Source organism: Cannabis sativa, chromosome 3 (assembly GCF_029168945.1).
Source record: "Cannabis sativa cultivar Pink pepper isolate KNU-18-1 chromosome 3, ASM2916894v1, whole genome shotgun sequence".
NCBI classification, from domain to species: Eukaryota; Viridiplantae; Streptophyta; class Magnoliopsida; order Rosales; family Cannabaceae; genus Cannabis; species Cannabis sativa.
In genome coordinates, this window is record NC_083603.1 from 54453736 (window position 1) to 54475764 (window position 22029).

At 32.9% G+C, this 22029-nt stretch overlaps 1 long non-coding RNA gene across 8 annotated transcripts; it reads left to right on the forward strand.

Moving 5' to 3' along the window:
- The first annotated feature begins 481 nt into the window (after window positions 1-481).
- LOC115720587 (uncharacterized) lies at window positions 482-3459 on the forward strand. Of its 8 annotated transcripts, none has more exons than XR_009686931.1 (6): window positions 482-744; window positions 832-1484; window positions 1572-1656; window positions 1727-1793; window positions 2406-2514; window positions 2927-3459. It is a non-coding gene; the product is annotated as an uncharacterized LOC115720587 (long non-coding RNA). The 8 variants fall into 8 exon arrangements; XR_009686930.1 differs by having other exon boundaries at window positions 483-744; window positions 1740-1793; XR_009686927.1 differs by having other exon boundaries at window positions 832-1656.
- Window positions 3460-22029: the final 18570 nt, after the last annotated feature.

A 22029-nucleotide genomic window follows, 5' to 3' on the forward strand; every position in this document is an offset into this window, starting at 1 on the left:
GTTTAAAAAAAATGGGATGAGAATATATGCAAAGACATTTTCAGAGAAAATATACATACGAGGACAAAAATATTTGAGTACCTTAACTTGCCACTTATTCTACTCGTGGAATATAGTTCAAAGGAGAAAAAGAAATATCTCTGACTTTATGCATTGTTGATTTATTTTTATGTTTTTATTTTTATTATTTATATACACGTCAGTTAAATTAAATTTTAAGATGGACTTAATTATACGTTTTAAATAATTTAAAACAATAAATAAGTATAGAATGATAGTTTAGCAACATCCTTTTATTATAATAACTATAAGTTTGAACCTAATTTAAACCTTATACTTCATTTATTTATTTTTATACATAAAAAGTAGATATACATAGAAAAAATAAGTAATAGAATTCAAAATATGGTTTCTCATGTAAATTTAAAGTATCTTAATCAATTATTCTATTTTACTACTATCTATATATCTTTATATATTAAAAGTGCTTATCTAACGGCAATTCTTGGTTTAACGGTGTTTTATTATTTTTCTCCGTTAACTTTAACACTACACGTTAGTAATCGTTAGTGATCGTGCGTATTGAAGACTAGGTTTCGACTCCCCTAAACCCTTCTTCTTCCCAAAGGGACCACGACAAGGGCTTTGAGACCGCCAACGATGGCGAGTTTGGGCGTAGCGACAGAGAGCAGAACAACCATTCCCAATCGAATGACCAGGAGGACCACTCGCAATCGTTAACAGGTTTGTCATTCTTGAAAATTCAAATTTCAATAGATTTTAATCCTAAGTGATATTAAAATTCTTATCTCTTTCAATTTGGTATCTCAGACACCAAATATTTGTCTCTTCCCCCTAAATATTTGATCGAGGCAAATGGTGATGTTCCACCATTGAAGCTATCTTAGGAAACCCAGTTCTCTTTTCCTTACCTCTACACCCAACTTTGATCTCTCTTTGTCTTCATTACTGGTCTCAAACATGATTGATCAAGCTGAATCTTTTTTGCCATGTATTCAAGTTTATTCTTAACGATTACTCTTTTTCTCTTCTTGTCATTTTGATTTTGACTTGGAGGATTTATTGTTTTACGGCATGATTTAGTTTTATGGTCATTATCTCTGATTGTTTCTTAATATAATTTTGAAGAATCCCTTCACTTTATTGTGATTGTCTCTGATTGTTTGTTGATGTAATTTCCTTGTTTACTATTATCATTTTTCTATTATTTTAGTTGATGCCTTCTACATTTCAGCAGTATGACCTTTTCTTAATTAAAGTTTTTTATTGGGGTTGAATTAAAAACTATTATTTGTCAGTTCTATTTGATTCAGAATATTTAAGGTTGAAAAATGTGGTGCAACAGTTTCAGGAAGTATAAGTTGCATGCTTGTAATTTTTGAAATGATTTCATAAGTTTAGTTATTAATTTGTTAATGGCTTTTTATGATTGTTAAGCTTGGAGAATCGTTCAATCAATATGGGTGAGTCGTTATGTTTATAGCTCAAGTGTTAATAGTTGATTCCCCTCATCAATTGATAATAACAACTTCGTTTGAAATATTTTTTAGGGAATGTTTGCTTTCATCATAATTTCTACTAATCTAGGGAGCTTTGATCTTTGCCAAAGTGAGATTCAAGGAAAATTAGTAATTGGTATCATTATGTCTACCAACTTTTCATTTTGTATGTTATAGCATGAATACTTCAATTAAGCTGGGTTAAGATTGATTTTGTAGGTTCAAGTCAACACGTGGACACAATAAAAATGAAATGGCAAAGAAATAGATTAGGTATGACTATGCAACTTCCTTGAATATAAATTTGACTTTTGACTTTAGTATGTGTATGGTATAGATGAAAAGTGTAGTTAAATTACTTGATAATAACATAGTTTGAACTTTGAACTTAATCCTTTCAAACATTTTTAGGAAATTTTTTAGATCTAATATAAATGTAGTTGAATTATTTATTCAATGAGAAACATCCTCTTGTTCATGAAATTGGTTGATTAACTTAGATATTGTTGTTGATTCCTTCAGTGAAAGGCAATATGATGACAGCCTCTTGTCTTAATACAATTAATGTAATTGGAATACTATAATAGGCCTCCAAAACTATAACATATATTAGGCAAAATAGAATGCCTAAGTAGTAATTAGTGTTTTGTATCTTTGTTATATTTCAACTAGATCACTCGGAGGTCGGAGATGATGATATTGGCATTGTGGATGAAGATAACTTCCCGTTAGAACTTATTTTTTCTCAACTAGGTTTCGTTTCTGGAATTGGCTTATTGTTGTGTAGTAGCTCTGTTCTGTGTAGTAATTTTTTCAAAATGTTTCGTGAATTATGTATGTCTAATTTGTGTATTTGTTTATTTATTCATGCTTTTAAATGTGTAGTGTGGATTTGAGAAAATTAGTAGAACAAAACAGGGCAAATTTTATCCCACCAACATCAAGAATGACTAATTACATTCTTCTTAAATTCGACGAGCTTTCTCAAACAAATGTAAGCCTTGCCATTGCTTACTAATTAATACTACTCTTTTTAATTATGCTTAATTTTGTATAATTCTATCATCATAGAAGCAACATCATGAGGAGTAGGTTGGGTGGCCTGGTCACAGGTCAGGCCACGATTTTGTTCTGTTTGAGTTTGATTTAAGAGTACTGTAGAAAGCAGGATTATTAGATGTCGTATTGTTTCAATTGGGTGCACATAAAAAAATATATGCACACATATATATATATATATGTATATATAGATATATGCTAAAATTAGTTTATTGAGTGCACATAAAAGAATATTTACACATATATACGCATACTAAAATTAGTTTATGTGTCTAGGTGAGAATGTATGGATTGAGAAATGGCTCCTGCAATGTTTAGTTACCTGTTGCTGCATGTTCAATTTACAGGCGAAGTTGACGATCTGTGAGGGACACGATGGAACCGAGTTTTCAAATGGAGATGTGACCAAAGTGAGGTCTGCCTGTGATGACGATGACCAATGTAAAAGACAGCAACGTGGCCCAACCATAGTTGGCTCTGAAGATGTACCCCTTTTTCTCCTCCTACCAGCATGAGTGGGTTTCATAATTTTTTTGAAACCAGTTGTTCTTTGTTTTATGAAATTCCTCTTATAATTTTGTCTAGGCCCACAACTCTTCCCCCTAGACTTGAGAAAAGAGTATTCTAGCTATCTAAGTTATAGTCCTGTATTTTTGGAGTGTATTATTACTTCTCAAGGGCTTAACTACAAATGAAATTTCTCTTACAATTTTAATGTTAAATACAACCATTAAGAAATATCAGAGTCCTGTAACTTTGTTTTAAGGTGACTTTGGACAGTATAAAGTACATAAGTCTTATCTTTGTTGTTAAGGTATGTTACTCATGTTTTTGGGCTTCCTAAAGACCCCATTATAATGAATTCTTTATTATCCAAGAATACAGCCATTAGAATTTTATAAAATAGTTTACTTTTATAAAACAAATGGTTCAATTAATCATTCAAAATTTTTTAACCAAAATCTAAAAAGAAAGCAAATACTAAAACTTAAATAAAATTAACATTTACGTGGCTCGGCCACGTAACATTCACCTAGTTCAAATAAAAATTATATATTAATGTATTTTTAAATTTTAGGATAGACTTCAGCCCTCCCTCACATCCCTAGTTCGTCTATGTACCCAATCTTATACGTAAATTTATAAAATAAAATTTCAGCCTACTCCATCTAAAAAGAATATAATCCTTGAAAATATATGAGAGTCTCTATAAACATTTATGCATATGAGTCAATATATATATCTTATTTTTTTTTTCAAAACTAAGATTAAAGGAAATTTATCTCTTAGGTGCCGTCTACTTTAAAAGAATAAAATATAAAAATAAAAATGCGAACGAAATTAATTAGGAATATGAATAAGAGTGAGATTGAATCAAATTTAAAATATATAAAAACAATTGATAAAAAAAAATTATTAAAGTTAATTAGAGATAATAAAATGAAGTAGAATAAAAATGAAACAAATTTTATTTCATTCATTTATTTGATTGTATTTTGAAGTATTGAAATGACATTTTAATGGAATAATTTTTTCTATTATTTTAGTAAATGATTATTTTAATTTGAAATAAAAGGGATTACTATTCCATTTCAATTTTCTTTATGCTACTAAATTTTTTCTTTCTTATATTGGAATGATATTTCTTTTTATTTTAGTATTGGTGGAATAGCTATTTTATTGAAATAACATTTTAATTTAAAATAAATAAAATAAAAATTATTTTATTTTATTTCTATTCTATTTTATTTTATTAGCTCCAACCAAACACAACCTTAAATATATAAAATGGAGGTGAATTGAAGCGTTCTCCCGTACGCCACCAACGTACATTTTATTAAATATTTTGTAATTTGCATAAGATTATATTATCAAGTATACGAAGTTGTTTCCCAAAATAATATACATTATATGGAGTATTTTTTTTATTATTATTATTTTTGAAATCAATGGAGTATTAACCTTCAACATTACCTTTATTCGTTAAATTAATGTACCACCTCTGACTTTCAATTAAACAATACTGCAAGTAATATATAAAAATATAGTTAAGAATAAAACTAATTGTAATTAAATTTGTTGCAGTCAATGTTCCTCTTTATTATTATTGTTGTTCTCTATACTATCTTTTATTAAATTTAAAAAATTTACATCCTATACCATTTTTTCTTATTTTATTTCATTTTTATTATTACACAATAATTATTATTTTACTACGTATATAATATTTTTTTAATTTTTTATTTTTAATTTCAGGCAACAACTCACGTGAATTACATTTTTTTAATAAAATATATATATGTTTATATATATACTAGGTGAATGTTACGTAGCGAGCTACGCAAATGTTAATTTTATTTAAGGTTTGAATTTTTATTTTTAGATTTTGATAAATTAAGTGGTATGATTATTTGAACGATTTATATTATAAAATTAAACTATATGTCAATGTATTTGATAATTAAACTATAATTGTGTCTATAAACTTATGACAAGTACATTTTTTTTTTTATAACTGGTGGGTGCAAAACCAGCACCCAACCAAAACTTCATTACCAACACCTCAAAAACAACATTACAAAAGATCGAGATCCAACTAAAAAAACCAGATGTTACAATAGTCACATTGAACCCTCGAATATGTTCGAAAATCTCGAAATGATCTTCCAATTCCGGGGAGAATTCGCAAAACTATCTTCCTATCAAGGTTAAAGAGTCAACTGAGCATCTCAGCGGCGGGATTCCGGAACAAATAGGAGGCGTGGGCCACAGGTCGCACATAAGCTGCTGGGTCGCACGACAGAAGAACACCCAACATACAGATGCACACTCCTCCATGTGAAATATTCATCTTCATTGGAGCTTTTTGGTAGTAGTCGTGACCAACATCCATCAGCTGTCAGCTCATTGGTAAGGCGAGAGCTTCAAGCCCGATTTCTGGTGGCACACCCCTCACACAAGCACCACCCAACGAAGGGGGGACGGGGAAAGCTACAGGCCACTAACAATCTCTCTATTTTTATATTAGAAAAAATTTTCTATTTTTAAACTAAATATTAAATACAAATTCAAATAATTAGATGGTCGGTGCAAGGCCAGAAATTGGAACACATTCATTCCGCTCGTTCCCGTCCTTCGCTTCAGGGCCTGTCCCTCGGTGTGGTCAGTACTCCATACTGTCGGGCAGCAAAGCTTACACTTGTTCACTAATTATGACGGTTCGCCAGGGCCTCTTTCCTCCTCCCTTTTCTGCTCACTCGTAGGGGTCCGGACCCCCACAAAGGGGGAGGGAGTCGACTGAACATCTCAGCCATTGGCGGGAATTTCTGAAGAACAAACTAAAATAAAACAACAGAATCCAACTAAACAACAGCAAGACATAAGCAGAAACACACTGCCACAACTTAATCTCCTGGCTTCCACTCAATAAAATCATCTAGCACCCCCTGTGCTACATCTCTCGGATTGACAATATCCAATCGATCGTTCACAGCCGCCCACTTTGCAATGTTGTGTGCAACGAAGTTGCATTTCCTGGATATATGAACAATATCCCATTCCATATTGTAAAATGAAAATGCATGCAAAACACAAATGAATTATGGTATAAATAATAAAATAATTGAAAGCACAAGTATGGTGACTGAAACATTGAAATGAGATTTCTATATAAATAGTTTGTGCTATGAGGAAATATATTTTAAACCAAATACATTTGAAAAGTGCTCCCATTCATACCAATAACAACAAATAGACATGCTATCTGCATTAACTCAAATTTAATGCATAACATGGACTTATTAGCATTTGGTGTAGTGCTTGTAAGATTAGAGGGTTGAACTCACATTATAGGTCAACATTCAATTATATATTTTATGAAGCCCAAGTGACTAAGACAACGGAGGCATAGAAACGAAAGAAACATTAACTAAAACATATTTTCTTAAGTTTCTAGCAAGTAAAGAACAAACAAAACTTACTAATAAACCTTCCATATATATTCCCATCTTCGAAAGAAAATATTGGTTGTTTGCTTCTGCTTCAACAAGGCTCAACATTTTAATTGTTACACAAAAATAAAAATAAAAAATCCTACAAACATAGTATTTATCTTCTTACAGGATTTTGTCCAAGCAATGGGATTTGTGCTATTTAGCCAAGCTCAATATATAAAAGTATAAGTTTCCATTCCTCATCATGAAGAAGACAAACATTCAATTTGATCCAAAAAAAATGAAAGAAAAGAAACTGTATCTAACTATTTAACTTCAAAATATCCAAAAAGCTATCATATCACAAAATTAATCAACACCACGTTCACTATTCATAATCATCTCCATCACTCCCCTTATCAAAATAAAAGTATATAATTATTTTTTTAACGATATATTTAGACTATTAATAGTCATTCTCATCAAATTATTATACACGTTTAAACAAAAAATAAAAGAAGTAAAGTACGTAGAAAAAGTAATATAAGTTTTTACATACCTTTTCTCAATCATCTTAAATCGATACCTTAATCGATATGCTTGCCCAAAAAATTGAAAATATGGCCTCAACAGATGACGAAGATTATAGTTTCTCTTGTTCCTCTAAGATAGAGAGATGGAGGAAATCAAAGGGAGGTCCAACGACGACTTCGATTTGGGTTTCGATGATTTCGATATGCACAAGACAAACCATCTTTTCTATTTTGATTCTATATCTACAAATCGTTCTTTTTGGGGCTTCGATTTCGATTTACATGGAACAGATCATTTTTTATTTTGTTATTTCATTATTGCACTTTATACACAATCCCCTAACCAAACAACGATTATCACACACAATCCAATTTCCCCTTTTTCCATATTTTTATATAAACAGAAAACTTAAATTTAGCAATTATAGTCTGATTACCCAAATTCCTTCAACAAAAATTTGAATTCAATCCAATTCGATTAAGAAAAACATAAAAAATTCTTCCATTCCTAAAAGCTGTGGTTTACTTACCTATTTAAGTCGTAATTAACTCCACCGGTTTCTCGAACCGGTCTGGAAATCAAAGAAAGAAGTGATAGCCTTCCTCTTCTGTTGTTGTTATGGAACAACAGGAAAAGTCTGAGATCTAATGTTGTTAACGGTTACGAATAAGATCCATAAAATCCATTTGTTTGAGGATTAAAGATGGGAAAATATATAGCTAGCAACAAAAATCAGAACAACCCAGAAAATGATTTTGCATTTAGTTTACCTCTTTTGCATTCAATCGCAGGAATGGAAGTGAAAAATAATATAAAATTGCAATTTACCATAATTTTTGAAAAAATAGTTACAATAAATTTTGTGAGTATTTATACGGGTGAAATTAATGAGATATAATTAATAGTTTTTTAATTAGGATATTCTGTTAAATAATAGAATATTCTGTTAAAATTTAACAGGAAAGAAAAATGAAAACGTTAAACCAAGAATTGTCGTTAGATAGGCACTTTTAATATATAAAGATATATAAAAATTTTAAAAAAAAAATTGATTAATTGTTGTCACTTTTATGATGATTAATTTGTTTTTTTACTTCAAATATTTGTGTTTGTTTTTTTTTTTTTTTTTTGAAATTTGAGCAAGCACGCGTAATTTTCCATTTTAAGATATTATTTATGTGTTTATATATAGAGAGAAATTATAGTAAATGGTCTCAAATCATAAGACTATATTAGTAAATATTCTCATTTTAAAATTTATAGCAAAATTGCCCTTTTAAATTATTTATTATCTATATTGTCTTTTACCATAGAAAAAAATCAATTTTTTTTTCTTATTTTCTTAGAATTAGAAACAAATTAGATTATAGTATATCTATATTAGTTTTTTTAAAAAAAATTGAATCTTATGTCGATTTTTTTAAATTTTTTATAAGTTGTTGTGGGTTGTTGGTATATAGATTTTGTTGCAGAGTATATTTTTATTTTGTTGTATAGTATATTATTATTCTTAGATGATATTTATTTTTTATTTTGCTATGTATAATAGTGGCATATAATTTTGTTAGCATAATACAAATATTTTAATGTATGTATATAATTTTATTGGCATACTACATATATTTAATTATTATTTTTATATATTTTAATTGTATGATATATATTTATTTTAAATAATATTTAATTAGTTTCTATTTTATTATATACAATGGTGGTATTTAATTTTATTATCATGGTATATATATTTTAATTGTGGTTTATAATTTACTTCTTAATGGGTATTACCCATTAATGGGTAATAAATAAATTTCACTATAAATATTAATTTAAAAATACTAAACCATTAAATTTTGGTCGGATAGCGAATAATAAAAAGAGAAATTTGAATTTCTATGCTTAATTTAACTACTTAATTAAAGAAAATATCAAAAAATATCTCTTTTTATACTATTTTAAAAATATGTTTATATGAAAAAATATTTAAGTCAAATTCAATTTTTTTATCACTTTTTTGTCGAAAAACTTTTTTATTATTATTTTTTTCAGCAGATGGACCAGCCCATATAATGTGAAAATAAGAAAATTTTCTAATTAAATAGAAAAATTAATCATAAAAATTCAAAATTTTCTAATATTACCCATTCATGGGTAATACCCATTAAGAGTGCACCCATATATATTAGTAATATATATTTTTATTATTATTATTATTGTTAGTATATATATTTTGGGGAATAGTATATGTATTTTTTGTTATACGATATATCATTTTCTTAAATAATATTTAAGTTCTATTTTCTATTATACGTTTGTTGACATGATACATAATTTTATTATCATCTTTTATATTTTTATTTTCTTTGTTGTTATTATATATATATCTATTGATTAAGGTATATATTTTTTGTTATATGGTATATAAGTTTTATTATATAGTATAACATTTTATTTTAGATTATATTAGAGATCGAGTCTCACATTGCTAATGTGTGAAAAGATAATAGAATATATAAGAGAAATGAGCTACTCCTTCCATTGCCAATTGGTTTTTAGATAAAACCTCATTCATCTTATCCCAAATTCTAACATGGTATGAGAGCAAAAAAAAACTCTTTAATGACTATCCGACCCCACCAAAAAAAACCTGATCGAAGTAGAGCCAAAAAAAAGAGCCACCAAAAATCCAAAAATAATTGATCCAAGAGCCAAAGTCAAAAAAAGCCACATGTAATTCGGGGATAGTGAACCAAAAAAAAAAAAGAACCACCAATCCAAAAAGTAGAGCAAAAGAGCCACTTGTGATCAGGGATAGTGAGCTAGAAAAATCGCTTATGGTCGAGTTGTCCAAGATGGTAAGCAAATAAAACAGCTACCATCTTGAGGGAGAATATATGTTAGAGAGTCACACATTGCTAATGTGTGAAAAAATAATAGAATATATAAGAGGAATGGGCTATTCCTCCCATTGCCAATTGGTTTTGAGATGGAACCTCATTCATCTTATCTTAAATTCTAACAAATTATGCATGTTTAATTTTTATTTTATTATATATAAAGGTGATATATAATTTTGTAAGTATGGTATAATCATTTTATAGTTGTATATAATTTTATTAATATGGTATCTTAACGCAGATTATCGTTAGCGATTATGAGCCTATTTTCGTAATAAATTTGGCACAAAAATTATAAGAGATCTGAGAAAACTAATATAAATAAAAATAACACCAGGTTTTTACGTGATTTTGCAGTTAACTCTGCATAGTCCACGAGTCTATCATATTCAGATATTTCTGATATAGAACTAGGATTTTTATAATCAGTATACTCATTTTTCTCTATAAGATTTTTTGTCTCCTTTTTCGTATAATCTGCCCCTAATTATAGTAATATAGGTTGGGAGTTAATTACATTTAACTTCAAATCTCATAACAATATTTCCCAAAATTATGGACTTTAATTATGCTCTATGTAAATAAATGCAGTTAATATTTGAAAATCACACAGCTGTGATTGAAATCGTTTTTAAGGGAGTCAACGCTGACGTGGATTAGGACACGCTGGCAAATGTATCTCGTTGAGGCATCTCGCCTAGTACATGAACAACTTGGTTTATTCATAAGCCTTCCAGCAATGGCATGAGTACCAGTGTAGTGAGCAAACTTAAGAACTGCTCTTTGACCATAAGGCCTTGTAGACTGGACAATCATGTCCATCAAGTCATTACACTTACTTATTATAACGTATATAATATGCTAAGTGTTCTAATAACCAGTTTATCTCGTCAATACCTCTTTACATACAACGAGGTAGATGCTTCGCTATACATTTTTTATGTCTCCCTCAAGATTATGCCTTCTGATACAAAATGATTTCTCGTCAATACGTGAATCAATAGTTTGTACATTCTGATCTCGCTTAAGACTGTGTAGTCAGGGAGTTATAAATATACTGTAATGACCGCTTTAGTAATTTGGATTAGTAAAGGCAATTAGCACTAATTTTTATTATTTTATTATTATTTGTGAATTTATTTAATTCTGGACCCCAATATTTAGAAATAAATATTAGAGTTATAATTTCTCAATTCTAGAGACTTTATTAAACTCTAGGGGTATTATTTAGTTTATATGTGAAATATGTTATTTTTATAATCTTTGTTCGGCGACAACGGAAAATGCGATGGATGACTAGATTGATCACATGGGTAAGTTTAGAATCTTATTTCTTAGTGGGAAATATTTTTGAGAAAATAAATTATCGGGATTGAGCGGGGTTATGGAATTTGACCATTTGACCCCTAGCTTTAGAAATACCCTAGTTTAAAGTCTAAAGGGCATTTTAGTCTTTTCCTTGGTGGGAGTAGGTGGCAGCCATGGGTGATGACACCTAGTTTAATTTAGTTATTGATTGGGAAAAGAGGGATTACTTTGAAGAAAAGCAAAATTAAGAAAAGAAGGAAATTGGAAATTTGAGTTGTTTCTTGAACTCTCTCTCTCTTTCTTTCGGCTGGGGCAAAGCAAGGGCAAAGATCAGATTTTTCTCTTCCATTTTCTGGGATTAAGCTAGAATTCAAGGAGGTTTCATCTAAGGTAAAGCCCTAGAACCTTTGAAAATGTGATTTTAAGCTTATTTCTTTAGTATGATTATGTGAAATTAAGTTTTAGTGGCTGTTAGGTTTTCATATGTTTAGGGTTCGGTTTTATGCTCAATTTTAGTTGATTAGAAGTCCTGGTAGTTGATTTGTGGTGCTTGGTGTTAGTTCTAAGCAAGCTTGAGTTTTGAAACTCAAGCCTTGAGCTTTAATGGCAACTTGAGATTTGTTGGTTTGTTCTGTGAATTATTGGTTGGAAATGGTTGTTTATGCATTGTATAGGTACCCTGGAGAGTTTGGTGAAGTTTGGATAGATTTTGAGGTCAAGGGGAGAATTTTTTGGGTTCCCAGCACAGAACTGGAATTCCGGTTCTAGGGGACCTGTGGCAACCGGTCGACCGGTTGGTGACCCAGAACCGGACTTCCGGTTGGGAACCGGTCTGCCTGTTAAGGGAAATTTTGGAACCCTAGTTTTGCCCAATTTTGAGATATTTAGAGTATTGCCATGTGGTTTATCGATAGGGAAACTTTTAGTTTCAAGTTTAAGTCCCGAAAAGTGATTTAGCGAGTCACTCATCTGTGTTACAATTATTGTGATTAAGGCATCCATCTAGCACGAGATTTCCGTTCAGGTCAGCCAGCACACTTGAATTCGGAAAGCAGGTAAGAACTGTGTATAATGTATGATGTGATTATCTGAATGTATGTATGTGTTAATATGTATACATGCTTATTTGTTGTGATTCTTACACTACCAACACTTGTATGGTTGCGATACGAAGTGCATTGGTAAGGTATAGGATGTTTGGAAGTACGTCATGATGTTACCAGCACTTGTACGGGAAGATACAAGGTGTCTGTGGTACAACACTAGATAGTTGTAAAGCCCGCTTAGTTAATTTGGAAATTAACAGTTGTTTATGTTTAATTATGAAATTATTTATAGCTATTTAAATAATTTATTACTGTTATTTATGGAATTCAGAAATGCATGATTATGTCATCAGTAGTTTTTATATTTTGCATTTCTGGTGTCCGGTATTTTGGAACTCGGCGTTTGGCTCAGTAGAAATCACAACTTAGTATGTTAGTAATTTGGGGACGGGGTTTTGACATTGGGAATGTCGGGAATGGCCGGGAATTTAGAATGTCCCAAAAATACCCCTTTAGTATGATTTATGTGGTTTTAAGGTGGAGGGGCAAAATGGTCTTTTTGCACCATTAGTATTTTGTCTTTTAGTGAACTTTTTAATGAAAAATAAATGTTATTTTATTTAATTGTTGGCTGAAATGGAAAGTGATATGTGGCTTTATGTGTATTCCTTCCTTTTTACAAAAAAATCACTAAGTAAGAAAAGAAAGAAAATTTCAAAACCTCTCCTTTTTGCTCTCTATTTTCGGCTGTGCATGGGGGTGCTTGGAGCTGGATTTTTATGGTGATTCAAGCTTGATTTGCAAAACTCTAGTGAATTCTTGATTGTGGTAGGTGTCTTCTAGCTTTCTTCTCTTATTTTCTTAGGAAAAGTTTGATAAATTGATGATGCATGCATGAGTTTAGTTGCTGTGTTTATTTGTTGTTTCCAGTAGCTTAATTAGGTTTTATATGGATGGATTATATAGGTTTTAATGCATGCTAGTGGTGTTGTTTAAAGCTTTGAATTTCCTATGCAATTATGTGATTTTTGAGAGAAAAGGTTCTATTTTGTTGCTGTGATGTTGAGGATGTTTGCTTGAGTTTCCAGAGGTTATTTTGAGCTTGATTATGTAGAATTAAGTTGGTTTGATTGCTTGTTTAGGTGTTTTTGCTCAAGTTTGAGTTTAGAACTCAAGCTTGAGCTCCAATGGCATTTTTCATGTTTGAGGTTTCTGGGTGGTTTTGATGCCTTGGATATGTTCTAGGGATAGTTTAGAACAGGTCTGGAAAGTTTGGGACCAATTGGGGTTGAATTGGTCGAGTTATGAAAAATTTGGTTTGCTGCCTGCGAGGAACCGGAATTCCGGTTGTGCATCCGATTCGGATGAGGGTTCGAATTCCAGAACCGGAATTCCGGTTGGGCAACCGGTCTGCCGGTTGGGGAATTTTTCAGAACCCTAGTTTTCCTCGTTTTTATGGTTTTAGGGGTATTGCCATGCTTTTTATCGATAGGGAAACTTTTAGTTCCAAGTTTTAGTCCCCGGGAAGTGATTTAGCGTGTCACTTATAGCGTTGTGATTTTTATGGTTTAGGAGCCGATCCGCCGCTCGGCTTCGGTTCCGGTCGGGTTGACCGCACACCCGAAATCGGAATCCGTGTAAGATTAGTATAACAGTATGCATATGTAGATTACATGTTTAGCGTGCATGTAGGAAGCCTATTAGATTACATTAGTTGTATGTTGGCTTCGAACCATCCAACCCTGTCACGTCGGTACAGCCGGAGTATGACCAAGAATGAGTATGACCGGTTCGACCGATCAGCCGACACTTGGTTGGTGGTTCCGTACTATTGACGTATCCCGTCGGTACGAGCTGGAGTATGACCAAGAATCGGAGTATGACCGGTTTGACCGATCAGAGGATATAGTAACACGTCGGTACAGCCGGAGTATGACCAAGAATGAGTATGACCGGTTCGACCGATCGGGTTGTTACGTGTCAATAGTACCGTCCCTATGAACGTTCGTAACTCGGCACCATGTTGGACATGGCAAGAGTGGCTCAGTACCATGTTGGACATGGCAGTAGCGGGACTCAGTATCGTGTTGGACACGGCAGTTAGTATTATGTATGATATTATTATGCTTTTCTTACTGAGTCTGTCGACTCACAGTTTACGTTCATGTGTAGGTAAAGGCAAGGCGATAGCTGATGGACCGTGAGCGAGCTTATGAGATTGTACATGTCGGGGCGGTTAGGCCTGGAGCGTACGATCCTCGGGACAGCAAGGCTGAGTTTTTGTAACTGGTCGTTAGACGACTTTATTTTGATGTAGCAGTTAAACAGTTAAACTTTTTGTAAATATTTTTATATCGGGATCCCGAGTCTTTTGTAATATGGTTTTATAAGTTTAATTAAAAAGAAAAATTTTAATTAATCACGTTTTTCCATAAACCTCGTTGATTAGCAACGAGCTGCACAGTACGTTTAAAAATCACGTAATACGCCTAAGATAGTTAGGGTGTTACAATAGTACTCAAGGTGCGATCATACCCTGCCTACACTAGTACGAAGGTATACTGAGTGCATGTGGTACATGGTACATGGTCGTATCCTAGTTAGAACGTTCATACTTATCTGTTAAGCTCTGTAAATAAGTGTATGGGCGCCTATTTACAGGTCGGAAATTATATGATATGTTATATGCGTTTCTTACTGAGTCTGTTGACTCACAGTTTCTGCTTCCATGTGTAGGTAAAGGAAAGGCGAAAGCTGAACAGGAGTGAACCTGAGCTCGGGTGAGATTGTACATGTCAAGCAGCGCGACCTGGAGTGTTCTGTCTCGGGACATCTGGGAGTTGTATTTTGAAAGTCGTTGTGCGACCAGTAAATTTGTGTATTTTGGAATGTATATTTTGGAAAGTAAATTTTACAAAGTTTGAAAATGGGATCCCGGCATTTGTAAATATTTTATTATATTACAAAGTTTAATATTTAATGCAAAAGCTTTAATTAAACACGTTTTTCGAGAAAAATTTTTGATTAGCAAAGATTGTACAATAATTGAAAAAGCACTGTAGCGTGCCTTAGCATTAGGGCGTTACATATACTCTATAAATTATGCATTTAATGAGTTATTCTATTTTATATTTAATGATATAATTACCATTATATTTGTTGATTCATATTCTCTGAGACTGACACGTGTCACCTTTTGAAGTACAACTAAATCTTGGGTATAACAAGTGCTCCTTTAAAAGTCCTTTTTTTAATAAAAAGTATTTTTTAAATGATTACCGTGGGTATTTCGGTCATAATCCAATTTGAAAATATGCATGCCTTTGATTTTGGCAGTTTCCACTTCTCTCCAATTTTTATATGTTGGATCTTCTACATTTTTATCTGACAATAACTAAGTTTGAAGTATAAAACGGTAAAGAATCCATCTTTCCACCATTTTTGCCTTTTTAAAAGCTCAAGCTTTTCCTTCTTGTCCTTGACATTCTTTCTGCGAATTTCCTCAGATTTGCTTTTCGATCTCAAATGTTCAAAAAATTCATCACGCAATTTACTCCGTCTTCGGTTGCAAGACTTTTCCTCACACGACTACTCGACTTCAAACAGTAAGTGTCCCATTCTTTTCTGTTCTTTTTTATTTTTCTGGATTACGATCGTTTATTTTGTATCTTGTCATTCCATTTAATTTAGAGATTTTGGTTTACGTTTTTCGGGTAATTTTTAGGGTTTAGCCATGATATAAATTTATGTTTATCATATTCTTTAAGCTCTGGTTTAATAAATTTCATCCAGGAATTGGGATTTTTTTTTTTTTTTGGTAGAAACGTCCCAATTTGGTTCAGAATTTTATTCTCTAGAGTTCATAGAAACAGAATATCCTAAGCAATTAGCCCTCCCATTCAAACCCAGAAATTTCCAACCTCGGTCCAAATTGGAGATAAATGATACCAAAATTTGAGACCATTTGATTAAGTTGAACTAGGAAGAAGTTACCAGTCGTTATAGGCAATTTCTACAAGAGATTTTTTAGGGTAAATGTCATTTTTTGCAAGACGCAGCCTGGCCTGAACCCACAATATTATCTTCTATTCCACTCGCGAGACCAATATTTTTACCCGAAGTCACTGTTGCTTTTGAACCAGGTGACCTTGAGTTTCACATTATGTCTCCTAAGCCTCACAAATCTAAGACCCCACAGGATCCCAGTGTCACCTTCGAGGCTGAACTCATCGAATCCAAGGTTAGGTCAATCGGGGCTTATGTTGGTGGCATACTAAAGTCATGCAGCATCGCAAAGAAAAGGTTGCATCATAAGGTCTGTGGCCCTTGGGGAGTTTAGTTGTTTTCCTCCAGAGAGGGTAATTTGCGAGGAGTGCAGTGGACCTAGCATGAGCAATTCCTCAAGCATTGGTGCCTAGAGCCTCGAGCACATCAAGGCAAGGGCAGTTCTTCCCCTTAGGAATTATTTTAAGGAGTTTTGCATTTACCTCAGGGTTTCCCCATTCCAGCTGAACCCCATCTCGTATAGGATCCTTGTGAGCTTGAAGGTCATGTACCATATTTTAGGATGGGAGTGCCCTACTCCTTTGGAGATAGCCTATTTTTACTCAGTCAAGGTAGTTCTTTCAAGGAAGTGAGCTGTAGGAGGCTTTTATTATCTCAACACCTACACGAATGATCACAGGATCATAGTTAGGCTGCCAAACAAGACAAAGTTTAAAGAAGACTTCTTCTGGATGACGGACCTCTCCAATAAATACAACCGCCTTTTGCATTATACGTAAGTTCTCTTTCTCATAAACTTAACCTTAAAATATATTGATTTTTATTTTTGAGTTGGCTTATTAAACTTTTATCTGTTCACAGCGGTTCCTCGAAGATCAGTTCCAACTCCTGAGATAGTTGAGCGCCATTGAATTCTACTAAGTCTTCCATTTAAGCTACAAGTAGTAGATTTCTTATTAAATGAGAAGAATCTGAAGAATGTTGCTTCTTGCCTCGGACGAATTTACTTGTGACTACAAAATACCCAAGTATTCTTCGTGGCAAAAGGTCCCAGTTCCAGTCCCTAAGACGCCTTTAGAATTATGGAATGGTCGTACACCTAGTTTACGCCATTATAGAATCTGGGAGTGCCCTGCTCATGCCTTAAGAAAGAAAGATGGCAAACTTGAAAGCGAACTGAGGTTTGCATGTTTGTTGGAAATTCTAAAGAGACTAGGGGTGGACTATTTTATAGTCGCAAGGATGATAAAGTGTTTGTTTCCACAAACGCCACTTTCCTTGAAGATGACTATATTAAGAATTTCAAACCACAAAGAAAAGTATTATTGGAGGAAATGCTTTCAGATATAACTCCTTCTAATGTACCATCCTCTTCTACTCAAGTAGAAGATAATCCCACTTCCTCGGTTGAACCTTTGCAAGTTGATACAACCGAGAAATCTACCACTGATGTTTCTATTCAGAAGATCACCGCTCCTTGTCGTAGTGTGGGAGGGTTTTTACTAAACCATCTCGTTATGGCTTAGATAGTGAAATAAATATGGTCGTTGGTGACGGTATTGATGACGACCAATTAACCTATAAACAGGAAATGGCAAGTCCAGAACAAAAACAATGGTCAGCCGGCATGGATTCAGAAATGGATTCCATGAAAAAGAACAAAGTCTGGGAATATGTAGACACACCCGATGACTATCGTCCAATTGGATGTAAGTAGGTCTACAAGAAGAAAAGAGGCACTGGAGGCGAAGTCGAAACTTTTAAAGCTAGACTGGTCACCAAGAGTTACACCCAAAGAGAAGGCGTGGACTATGAGGAAACTTTTAGTCTGGTTTCCATGCTTCCATCCGAAGTCTTCTCTCCATAGCAGCCGCTTTCAATTATGATATCTAGCAAAAGGATGTCAAGATAGCTTTCCTTAACAGAATTCTTGAAGAGACCATCTATATGGAGTAACCAGAAGGCTATGTTCTTCCAGGGCAGGAAAAGAAAGTTTGCAAACTCAATAGGTCCATTTATGGACTTAAGCAAGCTTCTCGCTCCTGGAACAAAAGGTTTGATGAAATCATCAAGACCTACGGCGTTCTTCAGAATGAAGATGAACCTTGTGTTTACCAACTCAAGGAAAACCAAGTGGTAGTCTTCCTGGTCCTTTATGTTGATGACATTTTGATTATTGGCAACACTATCAAGAAAATGACTGACATCAAGGAATGGCTTGACACTCAATTCGAAATGAAGGATTTGGGTGAAGCTGCATATGTTCTCGGTATTCAGATTATCAGAAACCGGAAGAACAAATCCCTTGCTCTCTCTCAAAAAACTTACATAGATAAGGTTTTAGAGAGATTCTCACAAATGCCTTCTAGATTTGGTGTCCGTCTATCTAAGGAACAGTGTCCCACTGATCCTCAAGAGATAGAGGACATGAGAAGGGTTCCTTATGCTTCAGCAGTTGGGAGTCTAATGTATGCAATGCTATGCACTAGACCTGACATCTGTTATGCGATAGGAAATGTGAGCAGGTATCAGACAAATCCAGGACGGGAACATTGGAATTATGTTAAGCATATCTTGAAGTACTTGAAAAGTACAAGGCAATTCGTGTTAGTCTACAAAGGTTGTGCATTTCCCGTAGGCTATACTGATTCATATTTCCAGGCATGTCTTGATGACAGGAAATCTACATATGGGATGGTGTTTACTCTTGGGGGTGGAGCAGTGGTTTGGAGAAGTGCTAAGAAAACTGCAATTTCAGACTCTACCATGGAGGCAGAATACATAGCTATTGCAGAGGCTGCTAAGGAACTTGTCTGGCTTAGAAAGTTCTTCACAGGACTCGGCGTTGTTCCTGGAATGGAAAAACCACTAGTTTTTCTTTGTGATAATACTGGAGTCATAACCAACAGTAAAGAGCCTCGAAATCACAAGAGAAGCAAACATATAGAAAGGAAATACCATATCATCAGAGAGTATGTGGCAAGAGGGGATGTACTGCTGGAGAAAGTGGACACAGAGGACAACCATGCTGATCCATTCACCAAAGTTTTGGCAGGAACTGCATTTGAAAAGCACCGTCAGAATCTAGGATTAATTGAGATGTACTAATTGTTTTATATTAGTGCAAGTGGGAGTTTTTTGAGCTTTATGCCCTAAATAAAACTCTATTTCAATGTAATCTCTATCTTTTAAATATCAATAAAGAGACAGAATTATTTTCATCATTTATTTAATGTGTCATTTGGTTCATGTTATCATTTATATGTTTATTTGATTTATAAATTCATCCAAATCCTTATCACATTTATGTTCTTGATTATTGTGTCATCAGCACAATGGAAAGTAATCAAGATTGTGTGATTAAATATATATATATTCCTAGATTTATCAGTACACTAGGTTTAACTGATATGATAATCTACAACATAGTTTACTTGCACCTTGGATAAGTGTTATGTCCTTTCCAGGGCATTGGTTAAAGTAAAGCTTGGGTTGGATGCACGGAGTTTGCATCGGAAGGGACCGATATTGAACTTGAATCAGACATGATAAATTTATCGTAATATCTATTCAATTCAATATCACCTAGTTGATCCTAGATCAAATGATCTTAATCTTGACATGGTTAGGTTCGATCTCAAGAGTATTGTACATGTTCTTTGATTTGTTAGTTAAGCCTACTTTTTGGTCAGGGTGATACATACATTTTGGGAACATGGTAGTGCAATTGAGTGGGAGCGCTGGTCATAGATATGGAATCTATAGCTTCTATCACGACATAGAAGTGAAATGATGCTTTCCTTCGAGCTTGGCTAAACAGAGATAAATGGTTGAGTACTCATTTCAGTGATTATGTTAGTTCACTAAAATATCATTTATAGGTGGCTAAGTGTTTTAAGGATGAAATACATTGAAGGGTGTAACGGTAAATTAACCCCTATACAATGTAAATCATCTATAGAGGATCATTGACTATTGGGATTATAACAATGGATAACTAATAGTGAATCTGTATCGTGGAACATATAGAGCGTTCTATATAACTGAGAGTGTAATTCCAAGTTCTATGGTGGATGCAATGAGGAATTAATAAGTTAGTGAATTTACTTGGTAAATTCTAGATCTGCTTATTGGAAGCTCAGATATATAGGCCCATGGTCCTCATACTAGTTGAGACAATACTACTTGTAAGACTTAGTTAATTGATTTTAATTAATCAATTATAATTCTAAAATTAGACTATGTCTAGTTTATGAATTTTTACTAAGCAATGGGTTAATTGTGAAGAAAGAGTTTCTAGGGTTTATTTGTTAATAAAGAGGCTTTGTTAAGTCTAATTAATAAATATATTAAATGACAATATTATTTAATAATTTATTTTAAGTTATTAAATAATTAGAATTAGAATTTAAGTGGTTAAATTGGAAAATTAGTATTTTTGAGAAAATAAGATGGAAAAATGAGAAAATGACAAAATTATAAAGTGGGGCCCAATATCAATCCATGGTCGGCCACTCTATAGTAATTTACCATTTATTTTTCTATTATTTTAATGCTAATTAAATCTAACCTAACACTAAGGTGTTTCCTATAAATAGGTAGTGATGGCTAAAGGGAAAAGATGATGCATCTCATTCCTTCTCTAAAAATTTTAGCCTCCTCTCCTATACCCTAGCCGAAACCTCTCTCTCTCTCTTCCTCTCTTCTAAACCGAAGCCTATAGTGAAAGAGTGAGTGCCCACACACATCAAGTGGTACTCAATCATAGTGTGTAAGGCTGTGAAGAATTCAGTTTCAAGAGAAGGAGATTCGGACTCAGATCTTAGTGATACTCTGCTACAGAAAGGATACAAGGGTTAGAGATCTGAGTAGAAGGAGACATTATATTCCGCTGCAACTACTGTAAGGTTCATTATACTTTATATGTGTTTATTTCATATCATTTTAGAAGTTCATATTTAGGATGTTAATAACATACTTGTTAGTAAATCTAGATCCTGGTAAAATAATTCCAATAGGATACAACTTAAATAGAAGTTAAGTCGATCAAATAAAAATGGTTAGAAAAATGTTACTTCGATCGTGGGTACGTTTACTGCTTCTATAAAATGTATTTAAAAAATAATTAACTAATAAATGAATTTAGATGAACTTAAAATTGTTCATCTAAATTCACACCTTTTGAAATAATCTGATGTTTGATTTTCTGACGCTCGTGAGATTGGATTTCTACGGATTTGTCATCCACCATTTGATACTTCAGGAAGCGACTAACAACATATTTTTTAGTTATCGTCTTATCAGTGTCATATTTCTTTTGTAACGCATCCTAAATTTCACTGGCTAATTTATTTGAGTTATAATAATTAAAAAAAAAAAAAAGCATTAGATAAATCGTTAAGAATGAAATTCATACAGAAAAAGTCATTTTTAACCCATGAATCTAAATCCTTCTGTTACTTCTTGCATCCAGCCTCTTTTTCCTTATTAGTGGAAGATTCGGAGGCAACATGCTTTAGAACAGTGAGAATGAAAGTAACTTTCTTCATTTTCAGGTAGCACAACATATTTTGTATCTATCGCTTAAAGTGCAATCTCTCAAAACAAAAAAGCTTGTTAATATCGTTAGAAGCAGAACCAAAAAAACTATCGGTAGTAGCCATAGTAGAACATAACGTCTTAAAATTGTTGTACCGAAAATTAAAACATGAATGAATTTACCGATTGATAG